This window comes from Neofelis nebulosa, chromosome 7 (assembly GCF_028018385.1).
Source record: "Neofelis nebulosa isolate mNeoNeb1 chromosome 7, mNeoNeb1.pri, whole genome shotgun sequence".
NCBI classification, from domain to species: Eukaryota; Metazoa; Chordata; class Mammalia; order Carnivora; family Felidae; genus Neofelis; species Neofelis nebulosa.
Genome location: NC_080788.1, coordinates 39,632,632 through 39,653,072, shown reverse-complemented (window position 1 = coordinate 39,653,072; position 20,441 = coordinate 39,632,632). Strand labels below are relative to the sequence as shown.

General features: G+C 49.9%; 1 protein-coding gene across 12 annotated transcripts in view; it reads right to left on the bottom strand.

Annotated features, from left to right (window-relative positions):
* MEGF11 (multiple EGF like domains 11) overlaps positions 1–20,441 on the bottom strand; it is a 358,279-nt gene that overhangs the window by 311,072 nt on the left and 26,766 nt on the right. For 4 of the 12 annotated variants that reach the window (XR_009264051.1, XM_058737310.1, XM_058737312.1 and 1 more), the window contains exon 1: positions 6,330–6,442. The exons of 1 other annotated variant lie outside the window; for it this stretch is intronic. The gene's annotated coding sequence lies outside the window, so the exon portion shown is untranslated. Of the gene's footprint in view, positions 1–6,329; positions 6,445–20,441 lie in introns of those variants that run through there. 7 more of the 12 variants (XM_058737317.1, XM_058737315.1, XM_058737320.1 and 4 more) reach the window with 4 other exon arrangements.

The window sequence follows — 20,441 nt, the reverse complement described above, 5'->3', positions numbered from 1 at the left end:
ACCACGTTGTGAGAACTTGACGAATTTTTACATGTGGAAGTGGCTAACTTTTAAGTTTTTTTTTTAACGTTTACTTATTTTTGAGAGAGAAAGACAGAGAGAGACAGAAAGACAGAGCATAAGAGGGGGAGGGGCAGACACACACACACACACACACACACACACACACACACACACAGAATCTGAAGCAGACTCTTCACAAAAAAAACGTCCAGTGGGTCCTCGATAAACGTTCATTCTTGTCTTCTCTCTGCATCTCCCCTACTTGGTAAGAGGGTCGGGCTAGCGTGAGGTGACAAGATGCAAAATTTAAGGATTTCCACTTCCCGGGAGATAACAGAAATGCACTGTCCCCTGTATCTGCGGCGAAGTACAATGAAAAACTCTGGACGCTCTATGTAAAACAATTATAAGAAGGAAGGTGGAAGGAAGAAGCAGGCCAACTAGGAACCTCAAGTCCTCACAGATGGTGAGTTCCCTGGGTTTTTCAATGGCAATTTAAATCTATTTTTGTTTGCAACTTCTGCATGAGGCAATAATTATAAATCTGTGTTGATGGGCACACGATGTATAAAAATGTAATTTGTATGATAAGTAACAGCACAAAAGAGAGAGAGGGAATGAACTTACATAGAAGTAAAGTTTGGGGGGCGCCCGGGTGCCTCAGTCAGTTAGGCATCCGACTTCGGCTCAGGTCATGATCTCACGGTTCATGAGTTCTAGCCCCACGTCGGGCTCTGTGCTGAGAGCTCAGAGCCCGGAGCCTGCTTCGGATTCTGTGTCTCCCTTTCTCTGCCCCTCCCCTGCTCACAGTCTGTCTCTCTCTCCCTCAAAGATAAATAAACATTAAAAAATTAAAAAACAAAAAGTAAAGTTTTGTATACCATTGAAATAAATTTGATATTAAATATTGTATTTTAAATAAGAAGGTTTAGAGATGTAAAGAAAGCAAGGTTTCTGTACTCAAACTGATAAAATGACACCATAAAACTGTCATAAGTTATGTATACATAATGAAATACCTTGAGCAACTCCTAAAAAAAAGCTATACAGGGGCGCCTGGGTAGCTCAGTTGGTTGAGCGTCCGACTTTGGCTCAGGTCATGAACTCACAGTTTGTGAGTTCGAGCCCCGCATCGGGCTCTGTGCTGACAGCTCGGAACCTGGAGCCTACTTCCGATTCTGTGTGTGTGTCTCTCTCTGCCCCTCCCCTGTTCATGCTCTCTCTCTCTCTCTCTCTCTCTCTCTCTCTCTGAAAAATAAATAAACATTAAAAAAATTAAAAATTAAAAAAAAGATATACACACAAAAATACTATAGGGAAATCAAAATCAGTTTGTAAAAACATGGTTAAGTAACCCCCCAGAAGGCAGGAAAAAGAAAACAGAGAAATGAGAAACAGAAACAAACAAATAACAAAAATAAAATGGTACTTAAGACCTAAGAAATCGATAATTATGTTGAATGTAAATGGCCAAAATACACTAAGTAAAAAAGACATTGAAAAAAAAAAAGGGTGGCAGGGAGATTGAGACTGGCAAAATTGTTTTAAAAATATGCCCCATGCCTGGGTGGCTCAGTTGGTTGAGTGTCCAACTCTTGATTTCAGCTCAGGTCATGGTCCCAGGGTCATGGACAAGCCCCATGTCGGGCACCATGCTGAATGTGGTGCTTGCTTGAGATTCTGTCTCTGTCTCTCTCTCTCATTCTCTCTCTCTCTCTCTCTCTCTCTCTCTCACTCTCTCCCTTTTCCCCCCTCCCCTGCGTGAGCTCTCTCTCCCTCTCTCTCTCAAATAAAAAATAGAAGGAAAAAAATAAAAACATGCCCCAACTAGAGTGGCTAAAATAAAAAACTGTGACAACACCAAATGCTGACAAGGATGTAAAGAAACTAGCACTAATATATTGCTTGTGGTAAAATAAAAGGGTACAGTCACTCTGGAAAATAGTTTGGCATTTTCCTTAAAAACTAAACGTGCAGAGAAATGAAGAAATGTTCACACAGAATCCACCCAAGAGTAGCAGCTTTATTTGTAATAGCCCGGAACTGGAAAACAACCCAGATGTCCTTCAGTGGGTGAATAGTTAAACAAACTTTGGTACATCCATTCCGTGGGGTATTACTAAGCAATCAAAAGGAAACAAACTATGGAATGCAACAACCTGAATGAATAATCTCCAGAGAATTATGCTAAGTGGGGGGGGGAGGGGAACAACCACAAAATGTTGCATACTGTAGGATTCTATGAAATGAGAAAATGATGGAAATGGAGAACAGATTAGTCATTGCCTGGGGTTAATGAGGGCTGAATAAAAGAGCAACATCCTTGTGGCGATGGAATGTTCTGTACCTTGACTTTACCAACGTCAGGATCCTGGTTGTAATACTGTACTGCGGTTTTGCAAGACATTACCACTGGAGGTAACTGAATAAAAGATATTGTTTCTTACAACTGTATGTGCATCTACATGTATCTCAAGAAAGGAATTTAATTCACAAAAAATTAAGGAGGCACTCGATCTCAGAGTCATGCAAATGCAGGGTTAACACCTGAGAGCGAGCATATCCGTCAGTGTTTACCTTAGGGACCTCACTTGTCTCACTCTGGTCCCAGCCCTGCCTGGAAAGTATGCCTTCTCGGATCCACGCGGAGAATTCTAGAACCAGAGGACCAAAGCTTGGCCTCTAAAGGGCCAGGAATCATCATGATGTTCCATACCACCCACGTCCCAAACACCCCAGTCCAACTATCCCACAACGTGGAACCGTGGCTCTGTGGGGGACGACGGGCAAGGAGGTATGAGTGGGAAGATCTGCTGTACTTGAGGGGAATCAAGTGCATTCTGCAGAGATAGAATTTTAAAGGGAGGGACTTTTGGGGCGCCTGGGTGGCTCAGTCGGTTAAGCGTCCGACTTCGGCTCAGGTCACGATCTCGCGGTCCGTGAGTTCGAGCCCCGCGTCGGGCTCTGTGCTGACAACTCAGAGCCTGGAACCTGTTTCCGATTCTGAGTCCCCCTTTCTCTCTGCCCCTCCTCCTCCAATCCCATCCCCCCCCCCCTCAAAAATAAACATTAAACAGAGAAAAAAGAAAGGTTGTTTTAGCCATCATCCTTTGAGGCACACTGAGCAACCTTGGACCCTCTCTCTGCATGTCCAAATCCTGGGGCCTCTAGATCCCAGGGCGGCTGTGGAGATGATGGGATAACTTTCTGTGCCTTCTTCTGTCCCTGTGTGTCCTCTCAGGTATGCCCTGCCCTGGGGCCTTTCTAACCAGACCCATATAAGCAGCATCTTGCCAAGGGTGCAACTCAGCCCCATTTTACAGGAAAGAAAGCAAAGCTGAGACACGTTCCAGGACTGGTCGTCACCAGTTTACCCTGATCCAGCCGCAACAGTTGTGTCAAGGTCAGCATCTGTTCTAGACTCTGCCAGGAGCCCATTTCCACCGCTCAATGCCCCATTCTGATGGGCGGGTTCTATGATGTACCAATTGTCAAATATTTTGGCTATGACGTTGGCTAAGACACAGTGCATGGGGGAGCCTCTTAGAAGCAGCTCCTTGCTCCCCTCTGGGTATATTCAAAATGCCAGGGTATGTTCCCTTCCCTACATAACCCCTCCTGCCAGAGAAGTCAGAGAAAAATACACTGATTTGTTGTCCTAAGGATCCAAATCACTAACACGGACCCAACCGCACAGACCTAATGAGACAAAATCAGACGTCCTAAGACATATATAGACTCAGAGACCATCAGAATTCCACACAAAGGCACTGGACGGAGCAGAGTTTACTGAAGGGGACTATTTGCAGAGGCGTGCACAGGATTAAGGGAATCCGCAGAGAATGTTAAGACGTTCTGGAATTTGCAACGGTGGAAGTCCTGAACAGGCCCAGTGAAGAGTGGTGGTGGCAGGGGCTCGAGGAGAGCTGAAGCGGAGAAAGAGGGGCGCCATAGTGGGGGCGGGGGGCAGCCCCTGCCAGAGCCTCGCACAGGGAGGGAGTAGGGAGGAAACCCCCCAACCCCTCTCTCCTCCCGCCCTCCAGTCTCCCACATGTGCCCCCCATTGGCCAAACCCAACCAGGAGGCAGAAAGCACGGGCCCAAGCAGAAGTGAGCTCCTCCGTGGCAGGGAAGGCAGAGACGGCTGTGGGGGCCCAAGCGGCAACCCGAGGGGCACAGAGAGACCATCGTAGGCCCAGAGCGATGGGGGACACCTGTCACACATGGTCCCTTACGCACCAAGACCTGGCACACAGCTGCCGGACTCGGCACCCACCCACCGTCTCGCAGCTGTCCTCGGCCTCTCCCGTCGGCGCTGGCTTGGCGTGTCCTGCGGGGAATGCCTGCAAAGGGGAAGCCTGGGTGCCTTCCCTGCCCCCCCACCCCCGCCTCTGCCTTAGGTCCCCAGAAAAGGGAGAGGACAAAGGAGGGTTTCTCCTCCTAACATGGCCAAACCCTCAGCCACGGGGTCCTAGAGCCAGGCTGGGCTGGCCTCTCACTCTGCCAAGAGCCCAGTACTGAAGGTAATTACATTTCTTTTCCTCTGCTTGGCACATTGCCCCCCGGCAACACAGGGATGCCCTTCCCCCCACCCCCACTGCCAGCTCTTAGCCTGGTCTCCACCTGCACAAGCAGCGGCATCCCCACCGCGGAGCCCGGGCCCCCAGAGGCTTGCTGGCAGATGGACTGAGGCAGCCGCCAGTGCAGAATCCCCACTGCCGGGGACTCCCTCAGCCCACATGGGGAGCACCAGCAGTCGGGACTCCACGGAGGCCGGGCAGGCTACCTCGAACCACGGAATGCGGGTGTCCAGAGGGAGAAGGAGCTATAGGCTCTGGACAGCTGGGGGGAGGGTCAAGTTCTCGGAGTGGGGTGAGCCTTTCTATGCCCTTGCTGGCTTCCCAGCTTTGCAGACCTGCCTGGGGTTTAAGGCAGAGCTGGGGAGAGCCAAGAAGCTCTTTGGTGGGATCAGGAAATTATAGCACAAGGAAGAGCAGGAAGGACAAGTCATAGGAGCTTATAAATCCCTACACTGGCCGGGGCGGGGCGGGGCAGGGGGGGTGGTGCTGTGAGCTACAGATAACTCAGGACTGAAATTAAAAAATCAAACTTGTCCCTTTGTCCTCTCCTGCTCTCTTTGATCACTCCCTGTGAATAAAATAAATGAAATAAGCCAACTAGATACTTCAGATCATAGCTTATTAAAGCTGAAAGGGATCTCAGAGATGACGCCAATCCTTTGACTGATGGATGAAGAGACCCAGAGAGGTGAAGCAACATGTCCAAGGTCACACAGCAAGATGGCGGCGGCACTAGGGCAGGAGCTCCTGAGGTCTCCGAAATGTTAAGAGCCTATCACGCGCTGGGGACTGACTCTTCTGGACGTTGGGCTATAGCAGCGAACAAAACAGACGTGCGGTTAGCAAATGTAGACCGATGCTGCCCCATAGAACTTTCTGCAGTGATGAAATGCTCCACATCTTGCTCTCCAGTACAGTGGCCACGTAGCTGGTGTGGTCAGAGAACAAAATTTTTGCTGCATGTATTTTAGGATTGCTCCGTGTTCGTGAAGGATGGACTGTTTTGTCATTATGTCATGTCCCTCCCCTTCCCTGGGAATTTTCTTTGCTCTGAAGTGGACTTTGCCTGATATTAATAAAGGCACTCATGCTTTTTCTGCTGATCGATGCTTGCACGGTGTATCTTTTTCCAACCAGGAACTGAATTTTTAATTTTATTTGTTTTTAATTAATTCATTTAAATAACCACATGTGGCAAATAGCTACAATATTGGACAATGCCATTGTAGAGAGCTCAGTTCTGCACGTTCTGTCTCCGTGCTGCCGGTGGCTAAGCAGACCAGCTCCTCCCCCCAGGGAAATACCACCAGGGACTGTCCCATGTAAGTCAGAGGCCCCAAGGAAGTTCCCCGACTGGGGGAACCATCCTCGTCACCGTCCGGGATGGAGAAAATGAACCCTGACCCACCCCTCTTCCTGAGATTCCGGAGCAGTTGGGTATACCCAGGGGGCAAGAGACTAAGCGTGAGTTGGCTACTTCCAGAGCAAAACTTTGTCTCCGTCCTTGCTTCAGGCAAGTTCTCCCACCAGAGTAGGGTGGCCTGATCCCTCCCCGTTCTGGTCCTCACACTGCAGGGGGCAAGCATGCTCAAAATGTATTCTGGGGGTCTTGTGCAGGGAGCAGGCCTTTGCTTTGCTAGGTTGGCTTCGGCCTGGCCAACAGCAGCTGGAAATGAGACAGCAGAAGGGAAAGGGACGGGCCTCAGGGAGGGGAGAAGTGGCCACTTGGTTAATTGAGATGACTTACATGTGAGGCTGGCCAGGTAGAACCCATTGCCGCCAAGGACTCCTCGGGCAGAGTAACCTCCTTTCTCCTCCCGGCGTCCCCACACCCTCCTCCTCACCACACTGCTGGGTCTGCTTCCTTGGCATATCACCCCCAAGCCTGGCATCTCCTCAAAGGAGCTCACGGCACCGTGGGCACCCTTCCTGCACGTTTGGCACATGCAGAGGTTGCCTTTCCCTCCCAAGGCCCAGCGCCACAGAGCTGGGGCACTGTGAGTGTGCCAGGAAGCTCGATGGAGAGGGCAGGGGAGGGGAAGAGAAGGAAAGAGAAAGGGATTGCTACCCTGAGTCAGCAAAGGGCTGACTCACAGGGAATCCAGGGAGAGGGTCCTGATGTCCCGTTTGCCACTAACCTCTAGTTCGGAGTTACAATGCGCTCTCTCTCTCTCTCTCTCTCTCTCTCTCTCTCCTCTCCACACCCCCTCCCCACCTCCAGCCTGAGTTCCAGTCTCCGTGCATCTTGACTCTTTGTCTGCTTGTCTCTTGACATATCCCAGCATGGTTACCGCCCCCAACCATCACTTTGTGCCCTTGCCTTGGTCTCTGTCCTGAGCTTAGAGGACAGTAGAGCTGGGAGCCCAATGCGGGGAGTAAGGAGGATGGAAACCAGCCGGCAGGGGCCCCTGCGCCCCTGGAACCTCCACATTACACCAAGCACACCTCCACTTTAATTTACACATCTTCTTTCATTTTTTTCACCAAATAAACTGTCACAATAATACAGGAGCTGATTCAATCCGGGCAGAGCTGTACAGATCACATCAGAAAATGACTGATAGTCTTGATGTGGAAATTGCATTTATCATACAGGCAAATAAAGTGTGAAGACGTACACTCAGAATAAAGGTTTCGTCGGCACTGGAGTGCACAATTCACCTGGGATCCGCCCCATCCCCCAGCAAAAAATGGGGCAACAGCACAGATTCAAAATAAGATTGTAACAGGGAGCAGGAGGGTCTATGGGATCAGGGGCCAGCAGAGGCTGGTGGGTTGGGGTGCATGGGGTCCAGGCAGCGTGGGGAAGAGCGCCATCCAGACAGACTAAACCACGGTCCCCACCTGTGCCGGGGAAGGGAACAATGGCGGAGGGCTACCGCCCCCGAGAAGTCCTAGGAATTTGCTCCACATTGGAAACTCATGGCGAATTGCTCCGATAATTTACTGGCCCGGCTGGAGAGATGCATCTTTGAACTCCAGCAAAAGACTTTGAAAACCACTCTCAAACCTGGCTCTCAAAGCCCTGTCTGAGATGAATTAAAGGGAATTATGCACATAAACCCCCCAGATCAAGGGGACGCCCACTCTCCTTCAACTGCCTGCAAGCTGATTAGACAGATAGAGTTCACAGCAGAACAGGCGCCCGGGCTGGAAAAATAAAATAAAATAAATTTGAAATGCAGAGATGGATGGCTTCTGTCACCAAGTCTCTCCAAAACCACGGTCTGTAAATTGGAACTTCCACGGATGCTAAGGCAAGAGTGATAGCTCAGTGGCGGCCATTGGCCTGCTGGGGTGTTTGGGGAAGGACTCTAGCTTCCCCTTAAAAATTATCCACCGCCCCGTGTAAGGGGATCCATATCCAGGAGGATGGTTTTGGCTCTAAAATACACCCCATCACCCCAAGAAGGAGACACCGAGGCACGCCAAAGCCGGGTCACACTCAGACCCTCGCGTGTGCCACACTCACATGGTGCCCAGCGCCTGGCATCTTGCCGGTGTTCAGCAACGTTTACGGAAGACCAGACAAGATGTTGCCATCTTCCCGGGCCCTGCTGAGCCAATTCACCCCCACCTTGTCCTCTCCACTGGCACAGCCCAGGTCCCACATGAGCCACTGAGGGGAAGCAGTGGACAGGTACCTAGAACTCTATTCCGCTCAGACCCTGGTCCAGGCCAGAGGCAGCTGACCGTCAGGAGTGCGGAAATTGAGGTTTTCCACTCCAAAGACTGATGTCTCTCAGGCCAGGGCACCTGGAGAGGGAGGCCGGAGGGGGGATGTGTTGAAGGCTATGGCGGCCCACTCAGATCCCTCCTTTAGGACTGAGCCATTCATTTCCAAGTCCTCTGGGAATTACCCTTGGCCAGAGAAAGCCACTTGGGTCAAGGTCACACCCCAACTCTAGGGGCAGCTGCATCCGATGACTGGTTAGTTGGCCAAAGGGAGGGTGGCTCCCAAGGCTCGGGCCCTTGCCTCGTGGTGAGACTGCTCTGCGGGCCACCCCTCCCCGCGGAGGGGAGGCTCCAGTGTGACCCCATCGCCGTCCAGCTCCACGCTCCACCCCACTTCTCCACCCTCTCTCTCCACAGGTGTTGATGCCAGGGCACGTGCCACAGAAGTTGAGGTGACATGAGATCCCTTGTCTAGCCTAGTCCGTCATGGCAGGGCCAAGGGGACCCAGAGAGGGGAAGAGGCTTGCCCCTGTGTATGCGGCCGGTCCTGGCAGAGGTGCCCCTAGAACTCAGGCCTCCTGACTCCACGCTTCCCCAGGAACGCTCCAGAAAGGCAAGGCCTTAGATGAGTGATTGAGAAAGACCATTTCCCGGTCCCCACTGGCTCCGGTTTCCACTCTGTCATTTTGTGGGCCCTCATTCCCAAAACACGCTCCGTGGGTGCTTAGCATCTCTTGGCTCATCTAACCGGCATCCTTCGCAGAACGGGGTACGAGTGCTGCCGTTTTACAAGGTTTATCGAGAGCCTCGCTCAACTAAGGAAAGGTACTTTCATCGGTCTCGGCTGGGTTATTACAGTTGACAATTACCTGTCTATGTGTCCCCCCAATTTTTAAACGGAGGGGAAAAAACCCAGAATCACCCAGCATTTACATTGATTTGGCTAATCCCTAGAGGAGAATACAATTAAACGACAGGAACAAAATGAAAGCTGACTGATGAGTTGCCATTTTAAGACACTTGGTTCAATTAAGCTAAAAGCCTGCTCTCGGGGCCACAGCAGTCATTCCCAAACCCTGCCAGCCTGTCAGATCGGAGTCGGGGCTCCTCAGCAAGAATCAGGATGCTCTCAGAGCCAACAGGGAGGGAATCCCCGGAATCTGCACCTGAACCTGCCTTTCCCATTTACGACCAACTTCGCAGATCCCTGCTGACAGCCAATCACCCTTCTCTGCTGGCTGAGACTCAACCGGGGCTGGGGTATAGACAGGGAACACGGGTTCTAGCTCTAAAGCATGGAACTTCTTGTTTTTTATCCTGTTGGCTTGCCCATCTGCTTGCTTTATAAAAGATGGGCCCCTGGTGGGAAGCCAGGGCCTGTTTTGCCACTAACTTGCCTCAGTTTTCTCATCTTTAAAATGGGGGCATCCGTGGACCATGGAAACCTGGATGTCAGCTCCCTCTCTGTTGAGAACACGTCGCGAAACTTCAAACCGGTCCTTAATCCTCCCTCGGTTGCGGCTTCCTTAGCAGCAAAATCAGTCTTAAGTGCCTGTTTATTCCACCACAAGGAAGCCCATAAGTATTGGCACAGAAAGGACAGCCTCTTCAACATAGAGTTTCAGAACAATGTGATATCCACTGGCAAAAAAAAAAAAAAAAAGTTAAAAATAGGTACATACTTGAACTTGAAATGCTTCACCAAAGAGGATATACAGATGGCAAAGAAGTACATTAGGCATTAGGGGAATGAAAGTTAAAACCACAGTGTAATGTCATTCGGGAGAGCTAAAATAAAAATTAATGATAACACCCAATTTTGGCAAGGATGTGGAGATACTGGGTCACTCCTGTTATTACCGCAGGAATTTAAAATGATACAGCTACTCTGGAAAATAGTTTGGCAGCATTTTTTTTTCCTTAAACTAAACATGCAATTACCATATGACACAGCAATTGCACTCTCGGGCACTTATCCCAGAGAAATAAAAACTTATGTTCACACAAAAACCTACACTAGAATGTTTACAGTAGCTTTATTTGTAACAGCCCAAACCTGGAGACAACCAGAATATCCTCCATGGGCAAATGGTTATACACACACAGTACGCCCATACTAGGCTGAAGAGTGTCCCCCGAAATTCACATCCACCCAGAACCTCCAAATATGACCTTAATTGGAAACAGGGTCTTTGCAGATACAAAGAGTTAAGATGAGGCCATAGTGGATTAAGGTGAGCCCTCAATCCAGTGACTGGTGTCCTTATGAGAAGGTCAGGTGGCAACAGAGGCAGAGATTAGAGCAATGCCTCTGCAAGCCAGGAACAGCCACGGTTGCTGGCTAGGAAGAAGCAAGGGAAGATTCCTCCCCGGAGCCTTTCAAGGAAGCACCACCCTCCTGACACGTTGATTTCAGACTTCTGGCCTCAAGAACCTCAAGAGAATAAATTTCTGTTGTTTTAAACCAGCCGGCTTGGGGTACTTCGTTACAGCAGCCCTCAGAGGCTAATACACCACGGGAAACTACTCAGTAATAAAAAGGAACAAATTGATATGCAACAACCTGGACAAACCTCCGGAGAATTAGGCAGAATGAAAAAAGCCAACCTCAAAAGGTTACATACTCTGTGATTCCATTTATATGACATTCTCAAAATGACAAAATTAGAGTGATGGAAACCAGATCAGTGGTCACCAGGGGAGTGGGGAAAGAAGGCTGGACTATAAAGGGGTAGCACAAGGGAGGTTTTTTTTGGGGGGGGGATGGTAGTGACTGAACAGCTCTGTACCCCGATTGCAGTAGGGGTTCCACGAATCTGAACATATGATAAAATTCAGAGATACACACACAAAGCGAGTTCATGGAAACACTGGTGAAATCCCAAACACGATCTATAGTTAACAGTATGATGTCAACATCAATTCCCAGTTTTTGTATTTATGCTATGTTTACCTGAGATGCTATTTAGCACGGGGGGCGGGGGGAAGCCAGGGGAAAGGTACCCGAGCACTCTTTACTATTTTTGCCGACAATTATTTCAAAATAAAAGGTTTTTTAGAAAGGAGCATTGGGGAGATTATTCCATTATGTTTTACAAGTATAAAAAAAATTAAAATAAAAAAGATGTTACTCTTTGAAGTTGACTTCCAGCAAGTTCTGGAGGCAGACAAACCCAGGTTGCAATTCAGGCCTGTCATTTACTCGCTCTGCTGCTTTGGGCAAGTTACTTCACTTCTCTGAGCCTCAGCCTCCTCGTGTGCACATTCTCATACCGGAATAATGACACGCTGCCTTTATATTCCATGGAGATGATGTGTGTAAAAGCAACTGAAGCCATCACTAGAACATGGGTGGTGCTGAGTAAACCTTAGTTCTGATCTTATCCCAACCAGTGCAACTCCTCCCATCTGTTTTCTGGACCCGCCATTGCATTTGATTCGAGGTCAAATGACCCTTCAAGGTCAAACGGTGTTCTCCTGGGAACCCAAGTGCCTCTAGAATACAGTTCTTCCAGATCTCCCTACCTGGGCCCACATACGGGCTGGGCTGCCCCAGAAACTCAGCCCTCCTTGAAAATAAACACCCCCTCTGGGAGCCCCAACCAAGTCTGCAAAGTTCCCCCGCCATTAAGCCCTCAGTGTTGATAGGGAACAGCACAAACTCTCCCCTGCTCTGAGACCCATTTACTGTCCCTCCCTGTCTTACCCCCATCATTAGCCCGGATACTATTCCAAATGGCCTTGCAACCTTTATGATTGCAAAGTACATTTTACAAAGTACCTTTCGCACATGTTATATATCTCTCTAGCACCCCAACAAGACCCTAGCTGGAGGCAGAGCAGGTAAAACCCCAACTTTCCAATCAAGGAGGTGGGTGAGGAGTAAGAAGGAGAAAGGGAAAACCAACCTACTGTGTGCCAAGCACTTCATCTCCTTTCATTTAATTCTTACAACAAGATTACGACATAGGTAGTATTAAACCTCCATTTTTTCAGATGAAAATAACCTCCTCTTCCTCAGTTCAGAAAGGTAAGCAACATATCCAATGACACATGGCCAATAACAGCAGAATGGGGATCAGACCCAAGCCTTCCTGACTCTAAACCAGGGATCCTTCCTTCACACCAGGCACAAAGCCCATCATGCTCTCATCCTTCCTCCCATCCATCCATCCATCCATCCACCCCTCCATCCATCCTTTATTCATTTTAACAAGAAGCAATTGGAAATCTATGGGGGTCTCTTGAAGACCAGACCAGGCCCATGAGTGCTCGGGCCCCACATTGTGAAGATCTTCAGATGCTCCTCCTTACATCCCCAAAAGGCTCAATCTTTTCATACTCTGTCATGTGTTTCTACCCTGGGAATTTCCTAGAGCACCTTTTGCCTACTTTAGGCAGTAACACCAACATCCCTTGTCCCTATTGTGCAGGGTCAAGCCTGGAAGGATCCTTAGAAAGCAGTCAAGAGGACACTGGGATCCACAGAGGGGAAGACACCTGCCTCGAGTCCCACAGTGAGACGGAGGCAGGGGCAGGACTAGCCCCCAGGCCTCCCAGCTCGTGTCCAACCGTCTCTGCATGGGTCCCAGCACAGCCGAGCTCCGTCACTGCTGATGGCCGTGCCTGCCAACCTCCTGGGGAGAAGGCTGCCTGGGTCGGGGGCCCACGGCGGTTCCAGCGCTCTCTCTTCCCTTCCACATTCCTAAATCCTGCCCATCCTCAGCCCCACTTCAACCCTGCTTCTCCCTTGAAAGCTCCCCAGATCATTCTAACCCATTCTAGCCTCTCCTTCCATGAACCATGGCTATGTCCACCACATTCCCCCTGACACCTCTGGATCTCACAGGATTTCACAGCCATCCCGAGCCTGAGTTCAACCTTCCTGGTCAGGCCACCACCCTCCTCACAGCAGTTGGCATAGCTGAGAGACTATAAAACAAAAAAAGCGGGGAGGAGATAGAACCCTCTTTATTTGAGTATTTGTCCATACCATCAGACTACCAGTCCAATTTGGGGGGATCTCTCCTATCTTTTCCCAAACCTGGGGGGAGTTGGCACTTTCCCCCAAAGAACAATCTAGAAGACCTCTCTTCCCACGGTCACATTGCCTAATAAACTACGCAGGATTAAACTTGAGGGTAAAATCCCACCTTGAAGTTGAGACTGCCTCCCCTCGTGACTAATTGAGACGCCAGGATCAAACTAAGTGTTCCATCCCATTAAATAAAGCCACATAAAAGATTCACCAGCTAACAGCGCCTTCCCGACTTCCTCAAGCTGGCCTACAGTAAGTATTCCTAATTGTGCTTGTTAAAAAGTGGATTTATGAATCCCAATTAGGCCACTCGCACTTACGCGGCAGCAGTTTTCAATACCCCCGAACCTTCCTTCTTCCCGGGATGAAATTATTTTTGGTGGGTGACAGGATAATTACCGCAACATAAAAGGACCCACCCGGTACCACAGCAGCAGCTTCAGCAGTTCTGTTAGGAGGGCTCCAGGACAAGCAGAGTCTGGATGGCAAATTTAAACCCAGGTGGGGCTGCCGTCACTCCATACCTCTCAGCCATGCAGGCACCTCTCCTGGTACTTTCTCCTTGGATCCAAAAGTGAGCCGTTAAGGGTCTGACTCTTGATTTCGGCTCAGGTCACAATCTCACGGCTCGTGAGTTCGCGCCCCGTGTCAGGCTCTGTCCTGGGACTCTCTTTTTTTTTTTTTTCAACGTTTTTTATTTATTTTTGGGACAGAGAGAGACAGAGCGTGAGTGGGGGAGGGGCAGAGAGAGAGGGAGACACAGAATCGGAAACAGGCTCCAGGCTCCGAGCCATCAGCCCAGAGCCTGACGCAGGGCTCGAACTCACGGACCGTGAGATCGTGACCTGGCTGAAGTCGGACGCTTAAGCGACTGCGCCACCCAGGCGCCCCTGTCCTGGGACTCTCTTGGGATTCTCTCTCTCCCTCTCTCTCTGCCCCTCCCCACCTCAAAACAAACACATTTAAAAGTATTTATACCTATTTTTTATTTTTTTATTTATTTTTTTTTAACGTTTATTTATTTTTGAGACAGAGAGAGACAGAGCATGAACGGGGGAGGGGCAGAGAGAGAGGGAGACACAGAATCGGAAACAGGCTCCAGGCTCTGAGCTGTCAGCACAGAGCCTGACGCGGGGCTCGAACTCACGGACCGCGAGATCCTGACCTGAGCTGAAGTCAGACGCTTAACCGACCAAGCCACCCAGGCGCCCCTTATACATATTTTTTAAAACAGCCTCTAGATGCCGCCCTGCCTTGCATTCCCCCTGCCCTTTAGTTCCTGGTGGCTCCCCAGCTCTGCCAGTACCTTCCCATCCCAGAGCAAGTTCTCCCCCCTGAATGGCCTTTCCTCAGCCCTGTGCTTCCCCACCTCCCATAAAGATCCAACTCAAACGCCTCCACCTCCAGGAAGCCTTCCTTACTTGACCCAGCCTCTTGCGCCTACTGCTGCTCAAGCACATGCATCTGTCCGATTCCTCACGTGTGTTTGTCCCCGGCTCTGGGCCATGAGCTCTCTGAGGGCAAGGACTGGTCGTCTTCATCCTCTTCCCCAGTGTCTGACACCTGGTAGGCCAGCTCACCCACTCACTCCTTTGCTCTTCTTGTTGGAACCCAATTAGAAATGGGCAAAGGATCTGAACAGACTTCTCCAGGGACGATAAACAAATAGCTAAAAGGCACATGAAAAGAGGCCCAGCATCGCTAATCATCGGGGAAACATAAATCAAAACCACAACGAGATACCACCTTGAGCCATCAAGATGGCTGCTGCTGATAAAAACAGAAAAAAACAAGCGTTGCTGAGGATGTGGAGAAGTTAGAGCCTGCATACACGGCCCGATAGCGATGGAAAACAGTGCAGCCGCTTTGGAAAACAGTCTGGCGGTTCCTCCAACGTTAACCACAGAGTTACCGTATGACCTGGCAGTTCAACTCCTACGTACACACTCAACGTAAATAAAAATACATTTCCATGCAAAAACTTGCGCAAAAACTTCAAGGCTGTATCATTCCTGGAGTCAAAAAGCCGAAGTAGTCCCAGCATCCATCGTCTTGATGAACGGATTTTTAAAAACCCATACAGGGCGCCTGGGTGGCGCAGTCGGTTAAGCATCCGACTTCAGTCAGGTCACGATCTCGCGGTCTGTGAGTTCGAGCCCCGCGTCAGGCTCTGGGCTGATGGCTCGGAGCCTGGAGCCTGTTTCCGATTCTGTGTCTCCCTCTCTCTCTGCCCCTCCCCCGTTCATGCTCTGTCTCTCTCTGTCCCAAAAATAAATAAAAAACGTTGAAAAAAAATTTTTTTTAAAAAAATAAAAAAAATAAAAAAAATAAAAAAAATAAAAACCCATACACTGGAGTATTACCCAGCAACAAAAAGGAACGAAGGACTAGTTCATGCCACGACAGGGATGAACCTTGAAAATGTTGTGCTAAGTGAAAGAAACCAGTCACAAAAAAAAAAAAAAAACCAGGGGCGCCTGGGTGGCGCAGTCGGTTAAGCGTCCGACTTCAGCCAGGTCACGATCTCGCGGTCCGTGAGTTCGAGCCCCGCGTCAGGCTCTGAGCTGATGGCTCGGAGCCTGGAGCCTGTTTCCGATTCTGTGTCTCCCTCTCTCTGCCCCTCCCCCGTTCATGCTCTGTCTCTCTCTGTCCCAAAAATAAATAAAAAACGTTGAAAAAAAAAATTTTAATAAAAAAAAAAAAAACATATATGATATGAACCCATGCATGTGAAATGTCCAGAACAGGCAAATCCATCAAGACAGAAGGTAGATTCGTGGCCACCAGGGGCTGGGGGAGACAGGATAAGGGTGACTACACAGGAGTAGGGCGTTCCTTTCTGGGATGATCGTGGTGATGGTGGCACAGCCCTGTGAATATACTAAATCCCACTGGATTATAATAAGATACTAAAAACCACTGAATTGTACGCTTAAATAGTGAATTGTGTGGCATGCGTATTATATTTCAATAAAGCCATCACCAAAATTATTTTCATTTTTAAAAATCACTTGTTGGGGCAAAAAAATGTTTCTAGATTTTTTTTTTTTTTGGATTGTGTAAATCCTTAATATATAGAATTTTTGTGATGAAGAGAAATACTTTATGATAGTCGACCACATTTCCGATATCAAATAAACATCTAAAATAGTTTAAGATATTTTATTTTATTTTTTTTTTCAACGTTTTTTTTTTAATTTATTTTTGGGACAGAGAGAGACAGAGCATGAACAGGGGAGGGGCAGAGAGAGAGGGAGACACAGAATCGGAAACAGGCTCCAGGCTCCGAGCCATCAGCCCAGAGCCTGACGCGGGGCTCGAACTCACGGACCGCGAGATCGTGACCTGGCTGAAGTCGGACGCTTAACCGACTGCGCCACCCAGGCGCCCCAGTTTAAGATATTTTAATTAGAATTTTTTAAATCCACATGTAGAGCCTCCTAATCCATACCTTTTATCCCCCTAAAATGATGGGTCAGTTAATTTTTCAAGCTTTGAAAAAGCAGTGTTGGAGAACAGCTCATGTTCTGTAGTCTTCGGTATGCAATCATTTGTTTCGGTCACATAGTGTAATTTATAGGGTAGAGATCATTCCACTTAAACATTAATAGTCTTTTTGCGTTTCATAGTCAGTGATACCATGTGAAAATGTTAGAATTCTGAGTTGTGATTTTACTGACTTGTTGCTTGCTTGTTTTTAGGCTTTGTAACTTTTAATATGTTCAAGTATACTGTCCAAATAAACTGAATACTCCAGTATTTTACAGAAAAAAAAAAAAAAAATCACTTGTTGGGCACTTACTATGTGGGGAAGGGAGCAGCCCAAGAAGGGCTGACCCCAGTAGCCTGAGCCCCGGGGCAGCCCTCTACTGAGGCTCGCTTACCATGGAGCACCTTCCAGCCACTATTGCAACCTCCCTCAAGATGTCAGCTCCCTGGGGCGCCTGGGTGGCTCGGTCGGTTAAGCGTCCGACTTTGGCTCAGGTCATGATCTCACGGTCCGTGAGTTCGAGCCCCGCGTCGGGCTCTGTGCTGACCGCTCAGAGCCTGGAGCCTGTTTCAGATTCTGTGTCTCCCTCTCCCTCTGATCCTCCCCTGTTCATGCTCTGTCTCTCTCTGTCTCAAAAATAAATAAACGTTAAAAAAAAATTAAAAAAAAAAAAAAAAAAAAAAGATGTCAGCTCCCTGCTTGGCCCACAAAACACTGACCACGACCTCTTTCCTTGAATCAGTCAGCATGGAGGAAATTTAATCAACCACAGGACCACTTTTACCTAGGGACGTAGTACACACAGCAGTTAAAAGCAGTCTCTAGAACAGGACCTCTTAGTATCAAATCCCAGCTCTGCCTGTTACCAGCTGGGTGACCTTGGACAAGTGAGCCTCGGTTTCGTCACCTGTAAAATGAAGGGACGCCAACATTATCTACCTCTTCAGGCTGTTGGGTAGATGCAACGAATGAATACATATGAAGTGCCTGACATCGTGTAAGTTCTATACAAGGATCGGCGAGACTATTTCCCGAGAGCGGGGAGTGACTCTCACGAATGGGGTGAGCGATGGGCAGGTCTTAACAAAGTTCAGTCAACAGCTCCAAACACCCATTTCTCCTGGAATTATGTGATTTTTCCCCCAGCCCTCTCTCCCTTTAGCCAGAACATGTCAGCCCCTCTGCTCCCCACGGAAAAGGGTCTTTGCTCCCTCGAGTGCCAGAGGACGTGGCCACCAGGAAGAACATGGGACCCTGGGACAGGGAGGCAGGTGTGCAGCAGGGAGAGGCCCCGGACGGCGGAGCAGCCGGCCGGAAGGGCCCGGCCCTGCCATCTGCTCCCCCAGTCGCAGTGAGTGGCCTGGCATGGAGTCACACTTGCTCACAGCCCAGCCTCTCCCAAGCGCCCGTTAGGGAGCAGCTCGAGGGCCCAGCCCGCAGGAGCCATTTCCTGTCGCAGGGGAGAGGGGAGCGGCCCCGCCCAAAGGAGAGGCCTCTGCAGGGCCCTGGCCCAATGTACATACTCCCATTCCGCTTAAGAGTGGCGATAAAAACCAGCTCTCTCCCCAGGAAAGTGGTGGCCGAGGCACCTGTTCAGGAGGCAACATGGCTTGGATAAGCCCCAGCGAGGAGCTGAGAGACGAGTGCTCAATGGGTGACATCGCCCTCCACGCCACCAGGCTCCCCACCAGGTTTGGGTAATCATTACTTTGTGTAATGCTTATTTTTGAGAGACAGACAGACAGCCAGAGCAGGAGCGGGGGAGGGGCAGAGAGAGAGGGAGACACAGAATCCAAAGCAGGCTCCAGGCTCTGAGCTGCCAGCACAGAGCCCGATATGGGACTCGAACCCACAAGCCGCAAGATCATGACCTGAGCTGACGCCGGACGCTTAGCCGACTGAGCCACCCAGGCGCCCCCACCCCCCTCCAGGTCTGGATCATTAAAATGCTTCCTTAATGACTGCTCTTTGGAAGCAGAGGCCCAGTGGGCTTGACCCGTCCGGTCACATCTGGTATGTGCACATTAGCACTGACACCCATCCTCACGCTTACATAAACACGCGGGCATATACTCACACTCACACATGCACACCACTGCTCACACACACACTTAACACGTTCACACTCGCACACATGCGCACTCGCACACATGCCCGGAGGCAGCCCCTCGGCCCTCCAGGGCTCCGGGCTCTGCCGACAGCACAGGGGGCCAACAGGTCAGTCACAAGACTGTTCTCCCACTTGCCAGGCTCTTGTCCTCCTTCAGAAAATTAGTACCTGGGCAGGATTCCCAGGGAGGTGGCGCGAATAGTGGAAAACACCCGGGTCCAGAGAGAGCTCTGAAAACCGCCATGCTGGAAGAAGGTTCCAAGGACGTCCGCAGCCCGCAGGGAATAAACATGGACAGCGGTGGGGAGGCAACATTTTCTTACGTCGTCAGAAAACATGCCAGGGGTTCGCGGTTTATAGAGAATGTCTTCCTGCACTGTCTCATCGAGCCCTGCTGTACCACTAACCCACCAAGGCATCGTGAGCCTCAGTTTCCTCGTGGAGTTGCCGTGAAGATTCAAGGACATAATGCATGGAAATTGCTGGGCCCAGCGCCTGCCACATAGTAAGCCTCAGTAAGTGATAGCTTTTATCCTCGGTATTATTAATATTGGATATTAATATCAATAAATCCTACAGCAATCCTGTGAGGTGTTACTGTCTTCTCTCTGTACAAATGGAAACAGAAGATGATTTATGCCCGAGATCTCTTCTCCGCGTGGCAAAACCCGACTCAGGCCTTCCACCTCTAAGGAACACCTGCCACTGCTCCATGCTGACCGCTCACCTGGGACCTATTTCTCCCAGCCTGGCCCCACAGCGTCCTCCTTCCCAGTTCATCCCATGGACGTGGTCTGTGTCCTACTGTCCGGGATGTGCTCGGAAACGGCTTTTCTACTTCTTTATCCCCATCCCCATCCCCTAAAGCCCCCAGGGAAGAGCTAACCCTGGCCCAGTTAGACAGCAACTCCTTTTATGCTCCAGATCCCCCTCTCTTAAGACCACATGGACCAGCCACCCAGCCTCCGGGATTGCCCCTTCCTCCCTGTCAGACTCTATCCCCAAAATGCCTGCCAGGGGAGGTGCGGTGGAGGCCACAAGACCCCAAGCCCAGGGGCTAGCACAAGTTCCTGTTCCTGCTCTAGCCCCAGATCACCCTGAGACCTTGGTCAGTCACTTCCTATCTCTGGGCCTCGGTTTGCTCTCTGGCCAATGAGGGGCCAGAAAGGTCCTTCAAGCTATGACAGTCTCTGAGGCTGGGAAGCTGCATAAGATCTCAAAATCCAAGGCAGGCTAGTGGGGAAGATAATCTGGGACGAAGGAGCCTTTGAGATCGGATCACAGCAGGAAGGCTCTTGAGAAGATGCTGTACGGGGAGGGTGTTCAAGTAATAGAAGTCAATAAAGAGACGCTGCCCTTCCCTCGGGCTCATTGCAAGGCTGTCCCCACAGGAGCCCTCACAGACAGACAGACCTGCTCCTCCTGCTATCCTAGGTTTCCTTTTAGAGCTACTTGGGGGAGACTATGGAGCTCCAGAGAAAGGGGCAGCCCGGTGGTGGGAGAGCCCACCCACTCACACCCACATACAGATACACACTAGAGAGGA